The sequence below is a fragment of the Ovis aries genome, chromosome 2, assembly GCF_016772045.2.
Source record: "Ovis aries strain OAR_USU_Benz2616 breed Rambouillet chromosome 2, ARS-UI_Ramb_v3.0, whole genome shotgun sequence".
NCBI classification, from domain to species: Eukaryota; Metazoa; Chordata; class Mammalia; order Artiodactyla; family Bovidae; genus Ovis; species Ovis aries.
The window spans coordinates 250004649-250029259 of record NC_056055.1 but is presented as its reverse complement, the minus strand read 5'-3'; the positions used below and the strand labels follow the sequence as shown (position 1 = coordinate 250029259).

The 24611-nt window shown below is 51.5% G+C and overlaps 1 long non-coding RNA gene across 1 annotated transcript; it reads right to left on the bottom strand.

Annotated features, from left to right (window-relative positions):
- Positions 1 to 3791: 3791 nt before the first annotated feature.
- Positions 3792 to 24582, bottom strand: LOC114112439 (uncharacterized). Its single transcript, XR_003587838.3, has 2 exons — positions 24465 to 24582; positions 3792 to 24325 (listed from the first exon to the last, which is right to left on the bottom strand). It is a non-coding gene; the product is annotated as an uncharacterized LOC114112439 (long non-coding RNA).
- Positions 24583 to 24611: the final 29 nt, after the last annotated feature.

Genomic DNA, 24611 nt, shown 5'->3' with positions numbered 1-24611 from the left:
GGCTGAAGGAGGCTGACTTGATGGTGTCTCGGGGCTCGTGACTCCCCTTTTAGGAATTCCTAACACAAGCTTCCCTGGTGGTTCAGAGGGTAAAGCATTTGCCTGCAATGCAGGAGACCTGGGTTTGATCCCTGGGTTCAGAAGATGCCCTGGAGAAGGAAATGGCAACCCACTCCAGTATGCTGGCCTGCAGAATCACATAGACCATATAGTCCACAGGGTTGCAGGGTCGGACATGACTGAGTGACTTCACTTTCTTTCTCTAACACAAGTTCATTTCAGGTCTTGGACTTGTGCCACTGCGCCGCCATTTTTTTGAAAAAAGATCTGTCTACTCTCTCTGGCTTGCCTTGTTATTTTGGAAAGCTGGCTGTTCCCCTCATTTTCTGTTACTTTGGTTCCAGGGGTGGATCAGGAGTTTCAGCGAGTGGCAGCAACAGGGCATCTGGGGCATCTGCTCCTTGCCCCGTGGGCCGGGGCAGCCGTGTGGGCCGGGTTGGCCATGGGTGGCTGTGGGCCGGGGCAGCTTCGTGGGCCAGGGTGGCCATGGGGTGGCCGTGGGCCAGGGTTGCCATGTGGGCAGCGCTTTTCTGGGTCAGATGTGCCCACATCCCTGCACAGTCTCTGGAGACCGCTAACAGGTGCCCTGCACGGCATAGGTCAACGCCCACATCTGTGAGCTCTTCCTGCGAGTCACAGGTCAAGCTCAGTTGGGCCCTCTGGCCAGGGCCTTGCGTGGGTGACAGGGAGGCATGGGTTCTGATCCGAGGTCTGGGGAGAGTCCCCTCCATCTGTAGGCTCCCCTGCCGTGGGTGCAGCTCAGCTCCTTGCCGTCACAGGACTGAGGTGGCTTCCTGGCTGCCCAGCCTCTGTCCCTTCAAACCAGCGATGGTGGGCAGAGTCCTTCTCACCATCCAGCCTCTCTGACCCCTTTCAGAGGGCAGAGGAGACAGTGCTCCTTGTCTGCCGGGGTCAGTGTCACAGGTCAGGCCCACTGGAACGTCTGGGATACAGTGCCAACCTCAGGTCTCTGGTCTTAGCCACTTCCCCAGGGCCCTTTGGCCCTGAGAGGGGACATATCCACAGGTCCAAGGATTGGGACATGGAGTGGGCCTGTCGGCGGATCAGAGGCCCATAAACAGGGCGATGTCCAGTGAATCAAGCGCACACCCACTGAGAGCATCTGTGGGGAGAACAAAGAACAGCTCGCCGGCTATCTGCAGATGGCTGGCTCAACCCCCCAGACCAGCTCACAAGCTGGAAAGGACAGCTTGTTCGTGCCAGGACTGGGGGCTCCTGGAGGCTGGGCCCTTCCTCCCTCAGGGGCCGCTCCTGGGCCCTGAGGGGCTGCAGCTGCTCTCCAGGGCTGGAGAAAGATGAGGACCTGGGGAGGACACAGGCCTCTTGGCTAAGCGGAAGGCTTGGGCGACATGGGCAGGAGCTTACTCTGCTGGGTCCTTAATGTTTGCAGCGGTGACAAAGGCTTTTTAAGCTTATGTCTATTACTTGGTGCTAAGATCTCAGTCAACTGGCTGAACTGGCTGAACCGCTGCCCCTTCAGGATGACGACTTAGATTCCGGGCTTCGGTCTTCTGGGTGAAGATCACTGTGGGCTCCGTCTCTATCAGAAGCCACTCTGACTTCCGTGGATGTCAGCGGAAAGCAGAATTCACTTCACTGTGATTGAATACAAACCTTAGTCTACCATTTTCCAACCGTTTCTCGAAGTAAGAGCCAATCAGCCTCACCTTTTACAGAACAGTGACTGGCAATTATCCTTAGCTGAATAAACGGACCCACTTTGTGCAGTGCATGCCTTCTTGCGTCTAGATTTCATTCTCTCTCCCTCTGGATTTTTAGCCCAAAAATCTTAAGTGAAGTCAGCCAGTTTTTGGAGAACAAGGAGCCATCAAGGGCGATATTTCCAAGGTTTTGGGACAAAGCCCTTCTCAGGAGCTGTTTGTTGTTAAACAAACAGGATGGGAGGTGGGAAAACAGAATGAACCCTGACCTCCCAGGTGCAGTGAGATTCTTGGAGAGTTTGCTTGTGGCTCGCTCATCTTAGACACTCTGCACACAGAAAGCTCTGGGTGTGGGGCTGCCTGACCCCACAGGGTGTGGGTCTTGGGCTTGTCCCGGTCTGGGGGGAGACAGACTCTCCCTGGTCTGAATGGTGGGAAGCCATCTGCTCCTGAGAGTGGGGGAGCAACCCGTGTCTGGGGGCCTTGGTGGTCTGACGGGAAGGGGGAGCGGTGACTGAAGGCCCATCCTCCTGCCAGTTACTGCCTGGCTGACTCAGGATGCCTGGGAACCACCTGCCCTGCCTAATGATGTGGCCTTTGGATGCTGTGTGAGGCCTCTCTTATACTTGGCTAAGCCCTTGCTGGCCTTACGATCCAGGCCATGGACTTGAATCTTAGTGCCTCTCCAGGTGGGTCCATCACACCCAGGTCCTCCCAGGTTGGGATGGAAGCGCTGAGACTGCGCGTTGTGCCCCAGCATCTCAGATGCTCTCACAGGACCGAGGGGCGTCTGGAGTCCCACGGGGACCGAGGGGGCTTCTGGAGTCCCACGGATGCCTGTCCGCTGAGTCAGTCACTGTTTACAGGTGGCATTAGGCAGGTGTGTCAGTCAGCACTGAGGAAGCAACACCGTGTGGCACGCTGCCCGGACACTCTGGCTCACAAGAGGCGCTCATTCTCGCACGCATGCACTGACTCTACCGCGCATGGCTCGCCCTCCTTGTCCTCTGGCCACCTGGCCTTGCTCCTCCCCGTGACGGAGCATGAGAGACAGAGCCGCATGCACATGTGCTAGCGCGTTTGTTCTCGGGCATCTGACAGCACTTGATTGGCTGATGGAAATCGCATCGATGGGGCAGAAAACACATTGGAATCGCATCTGGGGGAGCACAGGCATGTCACATGACAAAGGGTGTGTGCACAAGTCCTCTCACAGAGGCAGACGGGACAGGACCAGGGACCCCATCTGTCTCCCTGGGCAGGGAGGAAAAGGGGGCCAGGTCCAGCAAGCACCCTTGCTTCCTTCTGCTCTGGTCACACCTGAATTTTATATACACTAATCCCTGCAGCCCATCTTAGCAGAGTTGTGAAATGCTGATAAAAATCTGAGGATGAACAAACTTCAGGAGCTGACTCCTGAAGCCCAGGCCTCTCCTCTGACCTCAGAGCTTCTGTTAGAGCAGGAATCCTGATGCCTTGCTGTGTCCTTTGGATCCTGCTGGGCGCTGTGGGCAATGCCACACTGAAAGCAGCTGCTTCCTGCCCCTTCCCTTTCCAGGGGGCAGCTACCCAGTTGGGGACGGAGGGATTGGGCCGCAACTCTGTACATGTTTTTGCAAGGGAACTGTCCCAGGCCAGGGTTGACCAGGTGTCCCAGAGGGCAGGGCTGCTCCCTACTTCATTATGTCCTGGGGCATCTTCATCCATGAGGTTGAGAGGGTGACTGTTTCGGAACCACCAAGGTCGGTGCCTGGTTGCTGAAGCAAGTCAGGTTTTCAAGAGGCTCCGGCTAAGTGCGGGAGATGCTCTGAGTCTCAGATGATGCAGTGTGGGCCTGGCGACACTTCCTTCCCGTGCAGACTCTGATGGCCAGGAGCTTCGTGCTCAATTCCTGTATTTTATGACCTTATTATAGGACCTAATGGATGGCATCACTGACTCGATGGACATGAGTCTAAGTGAACACTGGGAGATGGTGATGGACAGGGAGGCCTGGCGTGCTGCGATTCATGGGGTCACAAAGAGTCGGACACGACTGAGCGACTGAACTGAACTGAACTGAACTGAACTGAATGTTTATTGGCTTTGAAAGTCAGCCATTTGGAATATTCTGGGATGATGGATCCAGGAGTTTCCCAGCCTCCTCTCCTGTTCTCACTCCTGCAGGAGGGCCTCAATCCTCAGCCTCTGGCAGCCTCTTCCGAGAGGCCATCCAGACAATGTGCCCCAGCTGTCACAGGGGATTTCTGCCCCCATGTGCATGGACCATCGGGATGACGTCTTTCCAGGAAGGCCCGGGTGGCCCTGGCCTGTGAGTGGCCTTAGCCCTGCGGAGACCCCAGCAGAGCCCTGCTGGGAAGGAGGCCGTGCAGCCAGTAGATGCTCCCCGTGGTACCCCCAGCCCTGTGCTCACAGCAAGGGTGCCTGCTGTCCAGGACGACAGCTTCGCATTAATGATTAACTCAGACTTTGAACCCGAGCTTGGTAAACGTTGTGCTGAATCGGAAGGTCTGGAGACAAACATACAGGTTTTACCAGATCGCACGCTGGCATTGCAACGATCTGTAAATCTGAGTTTTCTTCTGTTGTTCACTGTGATTCTCCTGGACTCCCCAGACAGTACCTTAGTTTTCATTCTCTGCCAAGTCCCTGCAAAGTGGACGTTAAGAGGTAGGTATTTAAAGTACTGAGTATTTGAAATGGTCATATATTTTATGAATATATTTTGTTACAACATATTTTTAGTCTCATTATTTTATTAACAGTGTGGCTTTGCATCCAATTTTCTAACAATGAAAAGTTTAAAAGTTTAAGTGGTAGAAATTGTTCCAATTTGATGTTTCACTCATCTGCAGGCCAAACATTTCAATCACTTCTCTGTGTGGCTGGGCGCCCCTAAAAGTGCCTGTTTTGTGCACCTCGAGGGCCCAAGAAGCTCTCCTTTGGGGATGGGGTGAGGTTTGTTCCAGGAGGTGCAGCACTTGCTCAGGGAACCTCTGAAGCACACGGTGAAGGCTGATGTCAGTGCCTTCAGGTTTCCATAGTAACCCCGGCTCCCTGCATGGGACCCTCAGGCATGGACGTCATCCCCTGGACCCAGAGCCTCATCCAAGCAAAGGGTGAGTGAGGAACACTGGTGGATCTGACGCCCCCCACCCTCCAGACCCGAGGGCAGTACCCCTGCCAGGTGAACTGAGGAGTGCTCTTCCCTGGCGGTCCTCTGGGGGCTCTCCTTCCTCTGCCCGCGTCCCACATGCCTCACTGGGTGATGCAGTCCCTCCCATCAGTTGGTAAAGAATCCGCCTGCAATGCAGGGGACCCCAGTTTGATTCCTGGGTTGGGAAGATCCACTGGAGAAGGGATAGGCTACCCACTCCAGTACTCTTGGGCTTCCCTTGTGGCTCTGCTGGTAAAGAATCCGCCTACAATGCAGGAGACCTGGGTTCAATCCCTGGAATGGGAAGGTCCCCTGGAGAAGGGAAAGGCTGCCTACTCCAGTATTCTGGCCTAGAGAATCCCATGGACTGTACTTGGACATGACTGATATAAGGTATATCAAGAACCATTCCACTGTAGATTACATAAAAGAAACACTTTTATGTTGTAAAAATAAAGATATCCTAAATTTAAATGTTACACAGTGTGTGTCGGTGGGAATGTAAATTGATGCAACCACTATGAAAAAATTATGGTGGTTCCTCAAAATAATAAAAATAGGGTGACCTTAGGATCTAGCAACTTCACTTCTGGGTGTTTTTCTGAGGAAAACAAACACACTAACTTGAAAAGACACATGCTTTCTTATGTTCTTTGTAGCACTATTTACAACAGTGAAGATGAGGAACTGACCCAAGTGCCATTGATAAGTGAACAGATAAAGAAGCTGTAGTACATGAATATAGTAGACTATTACTAACCCATGAAAAGAATAAAACCTTACCATCTGTGACAACATGGATGGACTGGGAGGGTTTTATGCTAAGTGAAGTATTAGAGAAAGACAAATAGTCTATGATTTCACTTATATGTGGAATCTAAAAAACACAGCAAGCAAACAGAAATGGAAACAGACCCACAGACTCAGAGGATGCACAGTGGTTGCCAGAGGGGAGACGCTGGGGCACCAAGTGACACGGGTGACGCATCAGAGGCTCAGGCCTCCAGGGGCAAAGTGACTAGGTCTCGTGTGGGCGCCAGCATTGTAACAGCCTCGTGTGAAGACAGAGGGCAACTCGCCTTACTGCATTAGTCATTTGATAATGTCCACAAGGGTCAAATCATCTTGTACACCTGAAACTGATACAGTTCTGTAAGTCAAATGTACTTCAAAAATGGCCCAACAGCTTGGAAACAGTGATTCGTGTCTCCCCTCCCTGGGTGACTATTTGACAAACAGTGTTTAGTTCCAAAAGAAGCTGGGCAATAAAATACGTGATATTCATGCTTTCTAATATTTGTGCGACACCCCCTCCCCTTCTTCACGCTCAGATGCCCATGTTGGTTAGTGGGTTTTGACAACGTTCCCCGAACCCCCACCTGCTGGGAGCCAACACGGGAGACCCCACCATGACAAGGTCATGCAGAAGAGACCTAACGGGCAAGGCGGATCAGGACTCGAGGGACCCCCTGGACCTGCTCAGCATCTACCCCAAAACCAGAATCTGTCTGTCTTACTATCTTATGCCTTTCACCAACTCCTCTAACATTAACAGGGGGCTATCCCCGACCACCTTTCTCTAAAGGAAATCAACTTAGAGCTCTAGTTAATAAGTCTCCTGGGCATAATTGGAGTGTTTCCATTCAAACCCCTCTGATGGCTTTCTAACTTGCCTGACAGGTTTATCTGGACTTTTACAACCACGCCTGTGATTGTTCACAGCCTCCCAACCACGAGAGGCACGGGAAGCTTAAAACATTCTAAAAATACAGAGCCTTTTGAGGAGTTAAAGTTATTAGAGTAGTACTGGTGGAGGGTTTCATTGTTGAACCAATGCTTGCTGCGAAGTTTTCATATCTTTCATTGTGTGCCTGGGAGTGCATTAATTAATATAGTTGATATATAGGAATATAAGTAATAGCCTTGGTATTAACAACATTAAACCTTAAGTTAATAAATTCTTTCTTTGTTATAGCCCACTGCACCTTTGCCCTATAGAAATGCAACTTTATCTAGTGGTTTAGGAGAATGGTGCTAGACTTTAGAAAAATCACCTTTAGAGAAAATAAGCTTTTTGGTTGATTAACCTTTATCAGAAGAAAGAATCATACAATGTTATCAGGCCTCCTGGCCAGAAGATGATGTCAATCATCTAATACCTTTGTAAATGGAAACGTATGCAGAAAGAAAGCCTGGTCTCGATAAGGGTCAGGACTGCTGACCCTGCATGACTTTGCATCTTCCATTATTCTCTATGTACAACTTAAGGTATAAAAGCTCCTTTTGAAACTAAAGTTGTGGGCCTTGCTCACCAAAGCTTGGTCTCCCCGTGTCATTGTTTCCTTCTTTCTCTTTCTCTTTCTCTTTCTTTTTCAGGTTGATCCCCTGGAGCACAGAGGCCCTCTGAGTTCACTTTCCTGCCCAGGCTTCTAAGACCCTCTCAAGAAGGTGCTCTGCACCTTCATCCCATCAAGAAGGCACCTGAGGTCTTCGTGAACAGAGCAAGTCCCTTGCAGGGGCTTTATTGGCTTTCTGTGTAAACCAAGGAATATCAACCTCTTCCTCTCCTCTACTTTCTTAACTGCAACATTCATTTGCTCTCTCTCTCTCTCTCTCTCTCTTGCCAACGCCGTCTCTCCTGAGGGTACCCTGGATCCTGCTGGGGCTGGACCCCGGCACCTACTCCTGTCCTGTAAACCCCTTGGCCCGTGGAGATGTCATGGATTTAGTTTAGTTCACTCGACTGTTCTGTTAACTTGGCCAAATCATTCTAAGATCCGTCTCTTAGGGGTGGGGGCTGGTGGGTGGAGGTTGGCCTGACTGTGGCTCCGTCAGCTTCATCCTGCCCCTGGGCTGTCTGTCAGTGTCCCCTACAGTGGACCCACAGATGGGTTGCAGAGCCCCTCTGGGATGTGGGGGCTCTGCATCACTGTCTGCCCCCGACTTACTGCACACGAGGTATTACCAACTGCACAGGGTAGAGGGCTTTTCTCCCTACACGGAATCTCCCTACATGGAGTTTCAGCTTCAGCATCAGTCCCCCCAATGAATATTCAGGACTGATTTCCTTTAGGATTCACTGGTTTGATCTCCTTGCAGTCCAAGGGCCTCTCAAGGGTCTTCTCCAACACCACAGTTCAAAAGCATCAATACTTTGGCACTCAGCTTTCTTGCTAGTCCAACTCTCACATCCATACATGGCTACTGGAAAAACCGTAGCCTTGACTAGACAGACCTTTGTAAGCCAAACAATGTCTCTGCTTTATAATATGCTGTCTAGGTTGGCTGTAGCTGTTCTTTCAAGGAGCAAGCGTCTTTTAATTTCATGGCTGCAGTCACCACCTGCAGTGATTTTGGAGCCCCCCCCCCAAAATAAAGTGTCACTGTTTCCATTGTTTCCCCATCTATTTGCTATGAAGTGATGGGACTGGATGCCATGATCTTAGTTTTCTGAATGTTGAGCTTTAAGTCAACTTTTTCACTCTCCTCTTTCATTTTCATCAAGAGGCTCTTTAGCTCCTCTCACTTTCTGCCATTAGGGTGGTGTCATCTGCATAGCTGAGGTTATTGATATTTCTCCTGACAATCTTGATTCCAGCTTGTGCTTCATTTAGCCTGGCATTTCACATGATATATTCTGCATGTAAGTTAAATAAGCAGGGTGATGATATACAGCCTTGAAGTACTCCTTTCCAATTTGGAACCAGTTTGTTGTTCTATGTCTAGTTCTAACTGTTGCTTCTTGACCTGCATACAGGTTTCTCAGGATGCAGGTAAGGTGATCTGGTGTTTCCATCTCTTTAAGAATTTTCCACTGTTTGTTGTGATCCACACAGTCAAAGTCTTTAATGTAATTGATGAAGCAGAAGTAGACATTTTTCTGGAATGCTCTTGCTTTTTCTATGATCCAATGAGTATTGGCAATTTGACCTCTGGTTCCTCTGCATTTTCTAAATCCAGCTTGAACATCTAGGTATTCTTGGTTCACGTACTGTTGAAGCCTGGCTTTGAGAATTTTGAGCATTGCCTTGCTAGCATATGAGATAAGTGCAATTGTATGGTAGTTTGAACATTGTTTGGCACTGCCTATTTTGGGATTGGAATGAAAACTGACATTTCCTGTCCTGTGGCCATTTCTGAGTTTTCTAAATTTGGTGGTATATTGAGTGAAGCACTTTAACAGCGTCATCTTTTAGGGTTTGAAATAGCTCATCTGGAATTCCATCACCTCCACTAGCTTTGTTCATTGTGATGCTTCCTCAGGCCCACTTGAGTTTGCATTCCAAGATGTCTGGCTCTAGATGAGTGATCACACCAGTATGGTTACCTGGGTCATAAGCTCTTTGTGTATTGCTGTTAGGTTTAAGTTCATTCTTTAAATTCTCTTAGGCAGTGCATGTCATGTGAGCTTTTTTAAAAATGGAAAGCTGCTTATTGGAAAAGCAGCTGTTCAGAGCATATGGGAGATATTAAGAAATACTGAGAAACCAGAATTGAGTGTTGAGCTTTTGAAAAACTGCTTCGAGTCTCCATATGCGGAGGTGAAACTTAAGGCACCTCATTACCCTTGATGTCAAAACCTGACAAAGACTTTAAATAAAGAAAAATTATGAAAACATCTCTTTCACTATAGCAAACAAAAAAATCCTAAACAAAAACTAGCCAAATTATATAGAAATGCTAATATGTCATGATGCAGTGGGTTTATTCCAGGAAAACAAGGGTGGTTTAAAGCTAAAAAGTCAATGTGACTCAACACTTAATCAGGTGAAAGAGAAAACCCCATCTCAATGGATGCAGGAAAAGTATTGATAAAATGCAAACTCCATTCATTGTGAAACCTTTTAACTGGCACTAGGAACCGAAGGGAACCTCCTCAATCCAATAAAGAGAGTAGATGACTGTCCAGCCACAAACAGCACTCGTGAGTTAATAACGCTGCCACCATGTGTGTTCAATAGTTCCCTAAGCGAGAAAAACATGCCTGAGGATTTGGAAAGAAGAAATAAAATTCATAATGTGACTGTGTACAGACAAAGAAAGAATACATTTTAAAACTCCCCAAATTAATATGGAAACAGATCAATATTAAGAAATCACTTGTACTTCTCAATACCAGCGACAAATAGACAACAGAATCCTAAGACAGCAGCCTGCTCAGTCGTGCAAACAGCATCCAGCGGTATGTGGATGCCACGTGCACTGAGAACCAGTCCCAGCTGAAGGCAATGAAAGGTGAGTGGGGCGAGAGGCCACACGGTTTTTAAATGTCAATGTTCCTCAAACTGACTATAAATTCATTGCGATTCTAATCAATATTCACTGTGATTCTAATCAATATTCTAGCTGATTCCTTTTCTGGAAATCAGCACTCTTACTTGGAACTCAATGTGTGTGGTCATCAGCCTCTGAGATGACCCAGGAACCCCCAACTCCCCTCCTGTAGCCACCCACCCCCCGCCCTCGCCAAAGTGGACTGGCCCAGGGACCCTCTTCAGTGAGGACACAGTGTCACTTCTGAAGCGCTGTTACCTTCACTCAAGGAAGCCACTTCTGGATTCCTGATTTACGCTCAGAGATAATAAGTGAGGGTGTTTACACTGCCGAGTTTTGGGCCCAGCAATAAATAACCAATACAATACAGAAATGCAAAGGGCCTAGAAGAGCCAGAGCACGTGTGAGAACAAAGCTGGAGGACTTCCTGCGAAGCGACAGTGACTGAGATGGCGTGATGCCGATGTGCGCCTTCCTGGTGGCTCAGTGGCAAAGAATCAGCCTGCCATGCAGGAGCCACAAGAGGTGTGGGTTCAATCCCTGGCTGGGGAAGGTTCCCTGGAGGAGGGCGTGGCAACCCCCTCCAGTATTCTTTCCTGGAGAATCCCATGGACAGAGAAGTCTGGCGGGCTACAGTCCACAGGGTTGCGAAGAGTTGGACCCGACTGAGCGACTAAGCACACAGGCACCCATGATGCTGATGTAAAAGCAGACAAATGGAACCAAAGGACCAAACAGATGACACAGAAACCACCCCCTGATCCAGGCCACGGTGGCACCTCACTGTGGGGAAAGGACGTTTCAAAAATAAAATGTGTGTGTTAATTGGTTCAAGGTGGGAAAGAGTGAATTTTTGACTCTTTCCACATTTTATGCGAAAACAAATTCACATTCTAGGTGTACTGTAGGTCCACACGTGGATGAGGAAGCAGTCAAGATTTAAGGAGAAAGCAAAGAGCATGTCTCCCTTTTTCTGGGAGGTGAAGGCGTCTTAAGCAGGAAGCACACACTCGATAAACACGAGGAACAGCCTTGCTGCTTGTGCGACGTTGGGATTAAGAACATCTGCTCATCAACAGACACAGCGAAGAAAGTGAAAATGCAGGTCACAGAGCAGGAGGCTTTGTCTGTACCTGTTTACCTCTATATACGTACATGCATCAAAGCATCTCATCCAACGAAAAACTACAAATTGCTCAAATACAGGCACAGCAAATAAAGTATTTATCACAAGCCCTTCAGAAAAGAAAAATATCCAGACAGCAAGTAAATAGCAAAAGGGCTAAAGTGTTACTCGTTAGGGAGTAAGGCGTAAAGCCCCAGCGTGACACCATGGCACACTCACCACGGCACACTCACCAAATGGCTGAAAAGAACTCACGTGCTGACTTGCGGCTGGCATGGCATGAGTGCAGCCATCACGCTGGAGGGCAGACAAAAGCCGTGTGTGTTCTGAGCCCGCAGCCCTCTGCCTCCCTGGCTCAGAGTCCCCACGGCCCCACGGATGCATGCACTTGAGCTGCTGCCAGAGCGGGCAGCCCGAGGCAGGTCCAGGCTCAGTGACAGCGTCCGAGGGGAAAAGAGCTCCCGGGGATTTAACAGAAAGAGCCCAGCAGACTGGCTCCTGAGGGGAGACTCTTACCGAGATGACAGAAGCTCCAGAAGGAAGTTGCTGTGCAAATCTGTGACACAGCCAGGAACCTTTAAGCATTATTGAACAGCAGCCCCGGGGCCGCAGAGGCTGGAAAGCGGGCTGGTTTCCAGACACCGCGGTGTGAAGGCGGGAGGTGCGGGCAGTCATCTGCTGGTCACTAGTTCCCCAGAAGGATCAGACCAGTTACAGTCATTGTTGCTTCACTGACCTGAAGTTGTTTCAGCAGGAAGCATCATGCGGATCAATATAATTAAACCTGCAGCAAATCTGAGGGGCTTTATTTTATCCTTTAATAGTTTTCCCTCTTCGATCTGGCTTGTAAAGAACTGAGCCTAAATGCCTGTGTGGCCCTTGTGTGGTGATTTGGTTGTAAGATTTCAAACTTTATTCAATTTCAATCACGGAAAAATCACATTTTATTATAGTTTTTAGGTATTTCCCAAAATTAAGTCCCAACGCCAGCAAAGTCATAACTGAGATGCCTGTTTAGATTACTGTAAAATAGGTATCTGATTTCTTTGAAACTATGGACCAGATAGTAACGGAAGACATTAAATTTTTCTTTTATATTGAACAATATTTCTGCAATATTAGACTCGGTGGTTTATGACAATGGTGAACTGCTTTATTGAAATAATAGAGACAAATGAATTTCAAGACAGAAAGCCTGGGAAACAGCAAACTGGACCCTGGGGTTCTAGAATGTTCACTCTGACGGTACTTTCCACCTCCAGGTTGTGAGATTTGACGTCACCAGGTTGAAGCCGGGGCTGTTCCAGAAGCTTGGATGGATAGGCAGACGGACGAGCCCCAGGGTGCGGGGCTCCCTCGAAGTTCCAAGCAGGGAGCAGCAGCCCCACAGCCCTGCGCATGGGGAGAAGCTGCTGGTAAAGAAAACACTTTTCTGAAAAAGCCTTAATTGGCGTAGAGGCAGCCGAGGGCTGGGCCTTGCTTTAGCGGAATTTCAGGGTTGGTAGCGATGGCACCCAACTCCTGTACTCTTGCCTGGAAAATCTCATGGACGGAGGAGCATTCCATGGGGTCTTGAAGAGTCGGACACAGCTGAGAGACTTCACTTTCACTTTTCACTTTTATGCATTGGAGAAGGAAATGGCAACCCACTCCAGTGTTCTTGCCTGGAGAATCCCAGGGACAGGGGAGCCTGGTGGGCTGCCGTCTGTGGGGTCGCACAGAGTTGGACACGACTGAAGCGACGCAGCAGCAGCAGCTGTCGGTCTAGCTGTCTGTCTGGAGACTCCACCAGCTGCTGTGGGCGGTGCTTGCTGGGGGCCCGCCCACCATCTGCTCCGTCAGAGCGGAGGCCCCCAGGGGCGGCCTTAGGGCCCTCTGAAAGGGCGCCTCCTCATTGTCCCATTCGGCAGCTCTCACAGCTGCGGGAGGCCGGCCTTTGTTTTCGTGCCTGCATTCTGCAGTGAACTTGTGCACACACGCACACACACATGCGTGCTGGCTCCGGTGGGGCCCAGTGTATTCCCCGCAGGGTTGCACGGCTGTAGATCGGGGCCTGACCTTCGCCGCCTCCCAGGAGGGTTGGTTCCCGTCAGAGCAACACAGGGACTGCTGAGGAGCCGGGCTGGCGGGGGGACAGTGAGAGGCAGGGGCGCCGGGGGTCCGAGACGCTGGCTGGAGACCCTCAGGGCCTCCCTAAGGGCACCTGAGACAGGGTGAGGCTGGGTCACATCCGTGTGTGAGATGTATCACCTGTACTATGGCTTGCTTTTAACAGAAAATGAAATGATGCATAGAAATAAAGCTTTGGGGAGACACAGAAGTTAATAGAAAAGGTAAAGCTGACCATCGCAGTCACAGGCAACAAGGAAAGCAAGCCCTGGGAGAAATAACAATAGTTACAGGAAAAGGAATGGAATTAGAGGAAACACTGTCTCTGAGAGAGGAGGTCCGCGGTCTATCATGGGCTCCAGGCTTACCCTTGTGAAACTGCACGGTGAATTCTGTGGATTACGGTCCTGTGCGCGTGTCCTGAAGAGCTGAGCTTCAAATGTCGAATTGCAACACATGGAAGCTGACTCTGCCCTTCAGACACCCGTCTCCCTCTGCTCCTGCTCCCTTGCTGCAGGCAACTCCGGAATTCTCGAAGTGCCATGTGCCGGGGTGGCCGACCTGACCTTGAGCTGGTGTTTGGGAATCCTTGCTCCAGGGATGCTGGATCATTCCGGGAGTGGAGGGGCAGCGAGAGTCCCGCAGGAGGAGGAGGCCCTGCGTTTGTGGGTGGCGGTCCAGGCGCCCACCGCCCTGCGTCTGCGGGAAGGCCCCCTTACTCTGCTTTCTGTGTCTCGTGTGGCCAGCTCTCTGTCTGGGACGGTGTGCTCGTGTCCTGGGGATGGACGGTCTGTGGGAGCCGTGTGCAGGGTCCCCGGGCCCCGGGAGCATCACAGCGGCCGTCTGTGCATCTCTCCAGGACAGCCCGCCCGGCCCAGACACCGTGCCCTCAGCTCAGGGTCTTATCTGGGAGGATTGGAAGCCGACATGTTATTATTGCTCCAGGAAAATGTTTTTTGCAGCAAATGTGTGCGTGGTAGGGATGGCCCTGTGAGGTGTCCAGGACCTGCCGTGACACAGGCAGAGAGACACCAGGGGAGCAGAGAGGTCAGGGTCAAAGTCAAGGAGCAGGGAGCAGGTGGGGTCTAGCCGGGCCTGGCAGAGGTGGAGGGTGCAGCACCCCTGACCTCGGGGACTGGGGGCCAAGGGGTCACCTCCACCCAGAAGGTGGGCCTCTGACAGCTGCTCTGAAAGGAGAGGCCTCAGCGCTTGGGGTCCACACGGCCCCTCACCGACTGTCACCTGCTGTCCTGGGCACCAGGTGGCAGAGTAGCCGTAGGCCGCTCTCTGGGGTGGAAGTTCTGGTGATGACTGGTGTGTTGGCCGCGGTGGCCACACTGACTCTTCAGGTCTGGCCCCCCTACCCCTGTTCAGACTGTGGCATCCAGACAGGGGCCGGGGGTGGCGTGGACCGGAGCCTTCCTGCTTGAGGCTGTGAGCTTCTAGGGCTTGTTAAAAATCGTTCAACTTTAAAATAATTAGAGTTACAAAAAATGTTTGCAAAATAGTACAAGTAATTCCAGGAAACCCTTCCCCCAGATTCCCCAGACATCATTGTATTGCATTGAGTCATCATTCTTGTGCACCTGGCGCTTTCAGGTGGGCAGGGATCCAGGCAAGGGGAGGGTGGGCAGGCGGGTGGGCAGGCGGGCAGGGGGGTGGCTGGCTGGCTGGGTGGGTGGGTGGGCAGGTGGGTGGGCAGGTGGATAGGCGGGTAGGTGGGTGCCTGGCTGGCTGGCTGGGTGGGCGGGTAGGTAGATGGGTGGGTGGCTGGCTGGGTGGATGGGTGGGCAGATAGGTGGCTGGCTGGCTGGGTGGGCGAGTGGCTAGGTGGGCAGATGGGTGAGTGGTAGGTAGAGGGAAGAGGGTGGTTGGATGGGCAGAGGGTGTGCATGTCTAACTCTTTTTCAGAGACTTCTTGATGTGCTTATTGTATCCAACGTGTCTAAATTACTAGAGCTGCAACTTCTAGATTCATATTAAAGTATCCATATTATGAATATTTTAATAATAATCACCCTGTTGATTGGCCTAGTTCATGACTGGCCCTTAAAAGCATCAGTTTCTTTCCTTCCACATTTAAGGTCGGCATCTGTGTCTGGAGCACAGAGCTGCTTGTCTCTGCTACTCGTGCTGCGGGGTGGTCTGCAGTCACAGATGGGCGGTGCCTCAAGGGTTATTCTCCCTGACCACACCGCGTTTCTGACAAGTAATGCTTTATAAGCACGAGGCCTAAATTCTAGCAGCTGAGCACTCCCTGCCTTGAGAGAAGAGATATCACAAAGGGCAACAGCAGCAGAGTCATTTGCTGCCACTTCGACCCTCAGGCTCCTGCCGGCTCGGCCTGTTTTGTCGGGGGTGGTGGGGAGGCAGGCAGACCGTAAGCCCACCTAGAGAAGAGCGGCCATGGTGAGGGACTCCCCGGGGCACAGGGAGAAATGCCGAGGGAGGGGAGGAAATGTTCTCGCGTTTGGGGGCTGCAGAAGACACGAGAAAGTGTGGTCTGCAGTGATCAGAGGGCGGGGCCCAGCCTTGCAGGGATGATTCCAAGGCGCTCCCTGGGAGGGAGGGAGGGCTGCGTGATGCTAGGTCTCATCGCTCTGGTTTTGAACTTGGTGGCACGTTCTGTTTGGTCCAGTCAGCAACCACCCAGTATCTCCAAAGGTGTCTGAGATGGTGGAGGGACTGATTGCCCAAGACCAGGTGGTGCAGAGAGCTGGAGCGGCAGTGGCTCCATCCGTCACTCCTCACTGAGGAACAGGTCAGGAGTGGCCCTGAGCATCTGCGCAGTGGCCCTCCCAGCAGAGCCCATGGCGCTGGGCAGAGGAGGGGCCTGACCCTGAGATGGGGAAGCTTGGGCACCTGGGGAGGACGCGTGCAGGTGGGGTGGGGCTCTGGGGCCTGGGGCCGCCCACCCTAATAGCAGGGACCAGAATGCAGAGGGGGAGGGGAGGGGTCCGTGTTGGGCGAGGGTTGGGCGCACTGGGGAGGCCCTCCCGGGGGGTGGCCCCTTGAGTGCCCAGGCCTCCAGCGCTGGGGTGAACAGCACCCGCAGACCCCCGGGGCTGGGCAGAGCCCCCTTCCCCATGGCTCACCCTCCCGCTCCCAGGCTCGCAGCCTGGCTCTGTGCTCTGGAGCAGACGCCTTCTCTGTGATGAGTTCACCGTCGGGCATGCTTCCTGGCAGCAAGGTCTTTCCAGCTTCAAGCCAGTGAGGAAGGGTTCCTTTTCCAGACAGGCCCCCCACCCGACTTCTGGGTCCTCCAGCCTCCACTTAGATTGGTCCAGCTAGAACATAGTCAGGATTTGGCAAAATCAGCCGCATACAAACAAAGTAATTCTCTCTTGGAGCAAAACAGAAGGCACAGGACAACGTGGTGGAAAATGAGTCGTAAAACTTTAAAAAACGTTGAAAATGTGTCTCAGCCACAATGGAGAGAACTGAAGCTCTACACAGATTCCAGGACATGGGAGGGGATGAGACACGACCCTCAGACTCGTCGGGTCCCAGGCAGATGCTCACTTCTCTGGGGTTTCGAGCCGACGGTGCAGCCACCCACGTCAAACGCAGACTCAGTCTGGAGACCATCCCCATTTCTGCGGCCAGTGGAGCCCCAAGCAAGTCAGATCTGCACCACACACGTGCAGATCAAACGATGTTTCTTTACAGGCTGACAAGCAACCTTTTAAGTTTGAATGTTTACTGTTTTCAGTCCTAATTCCGCTTCTATATCTTAATTCTGAATAGCTTTCCTTCCCACTCCCACCTTAGGTCCATGGGGGTGTATCTCCTCTCTGACTGCACCACAGGTGCTGACCCCTGAGCTGGTCACATGTTGGATGAAGCACTGTGGCCTCATCACGCCCAACCATGGCAGGCAGGGGACATCACTGGTGTTGGTGATACAGCTGGGGACCTGGATTCAGCTGTGAGTCCACAGCCAGATGCCTCTGTTGACGCAGGGCCCCTTAGAAACAACACCGGATGAACGCTGGGCCTTTCTCTTCATGCCTGTTTCAGCTCTCACTTAAGAAGGCACATGCGCTTTCCAGAGAAATGTTGGGAAGAAGTGGGGAAGAATTAAAAGGGAAGGAAACACCAGATGTATTGCAAACAGAATGCATTTTACAGTGAACACCTGTCCGACCCACTAGGAACTGCCAGTTAGATCTCACCAGTCGCCTGTCTTCACTTCTCCAATTTTATCCTCCGCCCACCCTAGGTCGATGCCCATTCACAGCGTTTCTCCTTCTGGAGCAGAGCTCACACTCAGTGAGTGCTTGAGCACTCGTGGAGCTTTGACACGGGCTACCCCGAACAGTGTGGGACGGACCCTGCAGAGACAAGGTTCCCGGGGCCCCTCCAGGTCCCCTGCCATTTCCCTGATGCGATCGTGGGTCTGACATGTCTCCACCAAGGGCTGGCCTGCCCGTGGCCTCACAGGACAGGATGCGTGACAGGCTCACCTGTTGAGACTCACCTGTGCGGTGGGGACAGGAGGGACCTCTGTGAACACTCCCTGTTCTCCACCCCTCCTGCCTGTGGGCTCCTCTGCAGCAGGATGTCTGGCTGCTGAGCGTCTGCTATGCCTCTTCTCTTCCTGAAAACGTCTGTTTCCATTGCCCCTGGGGGTCTGGGCTGCAGGGGCGGCACCGGCTTAGTTTTCTGGAGCTGCTGGGCATTCCCCCCGGCTTGTCTTCAATGTTCCCGCCAGCGCTGTCAGCTGTGTAAATCCTGCCGTTCTTCCTGTTGTGTGGTATTCACGCTTGACTCCCTATGGCTGGTCTGGCTTGGTGTTTGTTCAAATGTTTTCACCGTTATTTTTTTTGAGTGGTTTGTATTACTGAATTTTGATGTTATTTATTCTAGGTGTCAGTCCTTTGTCAAATATGTTTTTGAGAATTATATATATCTGCAGTCAGAGCAGTGATTTGATGAGCAAAGATTTTAATTTTGACAAAGTCTAATCGTCAAAGCTATGATTTTTCCAGTAGTCATGTATGGATGTGAGAGTTGGACCATAAAGAAAGCTGAGCGCTGAAGAATTGATGCTTTTGAACTGTGGTGTTGGAGAAGACTCTTGAGAATCCCTTGAACAGCAAGGAGACAAAACCAGTCCATCCTAAAGGAAATCAGTCCTGAATATTCATTGGAAGGACTGATGCTGAAGCTGAAGCTCCAATGCTTTGGCCACCTCATGTGAAGAACTAACTCATTGGAAAAGACCCTGATGCTGGGAAAGATTGAAGGCAGGAGGAGAAGGGGATGGCAGAGGATGAGATGGTTGGATGGCATCACCGACTCAATGGACATGAGTTTAACTAAGCTCCGGGAGTTGGTGATAGACAGGGAAGCCTGGCGTGCTGCAGTCCCTGGGGTTGCAGAGTCAAACACGACTGACTGAACTGAGCTGAATCAACAGAAGTAAAGTGAGTGTGTCCCTAATGCACGTTTACGTGGTTCATGTGTTCTTCCGGGTCCCTGTATGTGTCACGTGAAATGTGGCGACTGTGCCCCCCACTGTGTAAGCCCACCACACACCCTGCTCTTTGGGTACAGGTGTTGCAGGCAGGACCTTGCCACGAACTCTAAGTTGCGGTAGCTTTTCCTCTGAGCATCACATGCAGTTGATACTTTCCTGCAAAACCAGGGGCTGCATCTCAGTGTCCTGAACCCACACTGTGCAGCCTTTTGCTTTGTCACCACAACAAGGTTGGCCAGAGGGGAAGAATGCTGTGATGCAGGGTCTTCAGCAGCCTGGAAATTCCTGGAGGTGGTGCTGTCTGGGCACCAATCATCTGGTGTGGCTCCTGGCCCCACCATGGGGGAATCCAGCTAGACTGATAGGTCACTGACCTCCAAACAGCCAAATGTCTCCTCGAAGTGTTCTGGGCACCCGTGTAACAGCATCTGGGCTGCTCACAGTCCATAGAATGTGAGAGTGGTCGGCTATACCTGTCTGCTTCCTGGCGGCAGGCAGCGTAATGATGACTGTTGAATGGTTTTCAGTTTATGTTGACAAACAGCCTCAGCCAACCCACTAAGAGAATAGTGCTGTCTGCATTTGGGGGCCCTTCGCTTTAATGCAATTAGGTTTCCCTCCCCCTTCAGCTTCCAAGCAAAGCAGTGGTTCTGCCGTTAAAAGTCTGACACTTTAATTGGAGTTTCAATCAGAAATTTCAGGGTATGGAATTGTTACATGGCACCAGGTTTCGGTAGGAATGATGGCTTCACATATGAGTCATATGAAATCGTCATAGTTTTACTGGAGAGCTTTACTGAAGCCTAGTATAGGGGTTTTGAGGGTTTGTCCAAGACTGAGGAACAAAGAATAATCTTCAGATCTCCACCCACCCTGGTAAATAGGCATGAAAGTGAAAGGTAAAGTCCCACAGTCATGTCTGACTCTTTGCGTTTCCATGGACTGCAGCCTGTTCCACTCCATGGAATTCTCCAGGCAAGAGTACTGGGCTGGGTTGCTTTTCCTTCTCCAGGGGATCTTCCCAACCAGGGGATCGAATCCAGATGTCCCACATTACAGGCGGATTCTTTACCAGCTGAGCCACCAGGGAAGCCCAAATAGGCATGAGAGCGACCCAAACCGAAAATATCACCTCCAGAGGCATTTCTCCTGAAAGCCCTGAAGTGGACCAATCAGCATTGCTAGATGGGAAGGCGGGTAAGTGAAGGTCAAGGACACTGGCATCAGGAAGGACCTGGGAGAGGTGCGTGTGCAGGGCTGGCTCGTTACAGGGTTACACGTGCGTCACAGCCGACAGGCCTCTGCCTCTCGAGTCAGGACACTTCCTGACTGAGCCCATGGGTGTTGGCGCTGCTGTGACCTACATGAAATCGATGCTCCAATTCCAAGTGTGGGTTAAAAAGCGGTCACTGTGGGTTGGTGGTGGTGTTTCCCAGATTAAGCTGCCGACCGACTGGAAGGTCACAGAGGAGGTGTCCTGCCGGGGGCCAGCGTGAGGAATTCCACCCATGGCAAAGGTCATGAGGAAGGAGGCTTGGCACACGCAAAGGCGTGATCAAGCCTCAGGAAACCCCCTGTTCCCGAGCATCTAACCCCAAAACCAGAGTCCGTTTTATGCTCTCACCTACACCTTCGCCTCAACGGGGCTCTTCCCCACAACACTCCAGCAAATTCCTCTTAAGCACCTCGCCCATCCTCCCACCTGGATAGGTCCGGCCACATGTGATTGTTTACAGCCTCCCAACCTGAGAGGCATGAGATGTTTTAGACTTACTAAAGGCAAATTCTTTTGGGGAGTTAGAAATCATTAGTATAATGGGTTGTTTAGGAATTATATTGGAGAAGGGTTTTTTCATTTGTTGTGTCAATAATTGCTGCTAATTCCCTGCTCTGGGTGGGACAAGGATGTCTCAGGTCAAACCTCTCTGCTGACAGACTAGCTTGTGTGACAGGATTATCCATACTGCTGCCACTAGGCACATGATTGTTTACTACCTCTCAACCATAAACAGCGCAGAGAATTTTGGAGTATTTTGAGAGTCTTAATTAGCATAGGGCTTTTTCTTCTTGTTGAGTCAATGATTGCCACCAGGCCTCCATATCCGTAGGCACTTGGGAGGGAATATATTAATCAATAGTTTTTGAAGTTAGCAATACTAGACTTTTTGAGTTAATGGATTTTCTCTTTTGTAATAGATCACTGTACTTTGTTATAAATCACTGTGTCCTTGCTGTGTAAGAATGTAACTCTATCATATCTTAAGACTAAATAGATCTTAAGGGGAGCATTGGTGAAAGGATTTTCATTTGTTAGGCTGATGTTTGCTGCTAAATCTCCATGTTCCCTACCCTTGTAATGAATATAACTAGCATATAGGAGAAATAAGTATTAACCTTTAAGCATATAGGAAGAAATAAGTATTAACCTTTAAGATTAATCATGTTAACCTTGGGTTAAATAAATTCCTTTCCTGACTGTAACTCACTACACCCTCACGCTATAAGAATGTAACTTTATTTGGAGGGTGGTTTAAGAAAAAACACCCTTGGAAAAAATAAGTTTTTTGCTTATCAGAAAGAAAGGATCATAAAATGTCAACAGGTTTCTCTCATGGCCAGAAGATGATGTAATATTCCTAAGACCTTTTTTTTATACATTTATGTGAAGCACCTGATTTTGATAAAGGTCAGGACTGCTGACCCCCGCATGACTCTGTATTCATCCCTATGTGTAACAAAAGATAAATAAAGACATCGGATCAGTTTCCAGAAAGACTGATTCCCCCATGTCGCTTCTTTCTTGCTCCCATTTTTCTGGCTGAATTCCCATCTGGAGCATGGATGCTATTCCATGTAATCCAAGTTATTCAGCCTCCTTTTCTCCACTAATCTTGCTACTGCACTATCCATTTCTAATCTCTCTATATCTGTGATTAAATATGTATTTTTCCAAAGACGCCGACTCCGTCCCCCCACCTTCGAATCACCCTGGATCCACCGGGGCTGGACCCCGGCAGTGTCCATCAGCGGAGAGAAGGCCCGCTCCATCCATGATGAGGAGATGAAAAGCGGCCTTGGGACACTCTTCCCCACAGACTGCAGACGCCGGGCTTGGGGGGACCCGAGGGGCCTCCTCGCCTCAACCCAGGGCCAACCCGCCACCCTCCTTCCTGTAGCTGTCCCCACGCCCCCCACACTCCCCACGCCTGCCCACTCCTCCCCACACCCCACCCCACCCCGCCTTCCTCTAATCCAGCCACCCTCGGCCCATCCTTCCCTACTGGACCCTCCCACCTGCCAAGACCCCAGGGCCGGGCCTTCACCCTGCACAGCTCTGGGCCCGGGGATGTCAGGGGGGCCTGGTCCCCCACTCCAGGCCGCCCCCTCCCTCACCTGCGTCCCCTGTGGGGCACCAGGCCGCCCTGACCCATCACTGTCTGACCGTCTCCCTCGCGGGGTGGCTCATCCACTCCTGTGTCTCCCGCTGAGGACCCCACATTACCCCTAGGTGCCCAGCCCCTGCTCACACTCCTGCTGACCGTGACTCTGAAATCCGGGGACCTCTGCCCTACTACCCTGCCACCCCCAGCTCCTTGGTGTCACCAAACCTCTCAGTGAAGTGGATGAACCAGTGGGAGGTGCTTCTCACTTAATCACAGACACGCCCACCTGACCATGTGTAACAAGACCCCACACAAGTTCTGATGATAGTTGAGGGTGAAATGCATGTTCTGGTGCCACTTTTTGGCATTTTAACCATTTTTCTCTCTCTTTCATCTGGGAGGTTTGCCTCTTCTGTGTTTCACTCACGTGCTGGTTGACTTTTTCTCAGGTTCTCTCCAGATTCGTCTCTGAGGGAGTGTCCTTTGCTTCGTGCTCTGAAAAGTTCCTCTGACTTTACTCTTTACCTCACTGAAGGTGGGGCTTGACGTCCGGGTTGGAGCAGGCCTGTGGCCCTGCGGTCGCTCTTGCCTGGGGTTCTCTGCCAATCAGGGCCTGTTTGGGCCGCTGAGACGATCCTGGTGCTGCTGTGCTGCTGCCCGTTGACTGGGGTTTAGGAGTAAAGACATCTGTGTCGCTCGTACTTGGAGCTGCCCCATCGTGGGGTGCAGCCCACTCTGTCCCTGGGGCCCCATTCCCGTTAGAATGTGTAGAATTGGTTCAACTGTCCCTGCAAAGAGTCGATATGACTTAGCAACTGAACGGCAGCAAGAGGAGGGGAGCCCAGCTCTCAGCTGGTGTGTTTTTAGCTCCATTTTGGAAAAAGAAAGACTAGATGGAGAGAAGCATAGCTGTCACCCTGAGGAGTATCAAGGCAGCGATGGAGGTTTTAAATGACAGAGAAGTTGGTGTCCACACTGGAGGTAACACACGGCTGGCATTCAGAGGGAAGGTGCTGGAGACCATCACCCTCTTTGCAATTCAGCGACCCCACAGGCAGGTCAGCCGAGTGGCCCCTGCTTGCCGCTCACTCCTGCCATCTGGGGTTAAGTCTGAGGCTGCAGTTGCATTTGCCCATCAGGCGGCCGTAACAGAGTGTTATGGATGTAGTGTGAACAACACACATTTACCGTCTCCCGTCCTGGAGGCTGGAACCCAAGACCCAGGTGTGGGCAGCACCGGTCCCCCTGAGGCCTCTCCCCGTGGCCTGTGGATGGCCGTCTCCTGCCCGTGTCCTCGCTTGGCCACCCTGTGTGTGTGGGTCTCTATGTCCTGACCTCCTCTTCCCACAAGGACACCGGGTCTATTGGATCAGGGCCCACCTGAATGGCCTCATTTAACTCAATTCTCTGTTCAAAGACCTTGTTGTCACAGGCAGGCCCGATGGGAGGTGCTGGGGGCAGGGCTGCCACACATGTGTCTGAGGGGCAGAATCTGGGCATCACGCCAGCCAGAGGCATTGTGGCCTTTGTGTGAAAGTGAGAGACCGGTATCCCCCACGGTTCTGGGGCTGAGCTCCCGGGGCAGAACCACAACCTGCCTGAGGACTGAAACACTTGGGCCTACAGCTCCTGGGGAAGGATGTGGATTTGGAACTCGAGTTGGGACCTGGCTTAGTGTGTGGATGGCACCCACAGGCCGAGCAGACCCGCTCCCAAGTGGCCATGTCCTGGCGCCCTGCACTAAGCCAGGGCTCCTAGAATGAAGCCTCTGCCAAGTTCCTGTTAGGCCAAGCAGAGGGTTTGTGATCCACGTGGTGATGGTTGGAGCTGGAGGTACAGTGCAGACTTGTGGGGACTGAGCACAGATGTGGGCAGGATGAGATGACATTTTCAGACACGTCTATGCACGGGTCAGCACATGAGTGTCCCTTCAGGCATCGATGCCTCGCTCCGAGTATCTTGGAGGTCCTTGGTGTTTATTTACTGGACACCTTCCACCATTGCCTCGCACAGGCGAGCCGCAGCTGTGGGTGTTTGGGACCGCCTGATTTTCTGTAACAGCAAAGAACATTTGTGGTTCACGCTACTTCTGCGTTATTCCCACATCTGCCCCCTTTGCCCTGGGATCACTAGATCTTCCCTGTTTACACCTCGGCCTCCCTCGTCGAGGGGGTGCGTCTGCCCAAGTTACCTCTGATCAGCCTGAGAGGCAGTGTGGTTCTGAGAACTCCAGCCCGGACAAGAGCAGTGGAGGGGCGCGGACACGGCCTTGGATCTGTCATCCCAGGAACAGACGTTGACTGTGGAATGGTGAAAGTGCCTGACTTTGACCCGGACT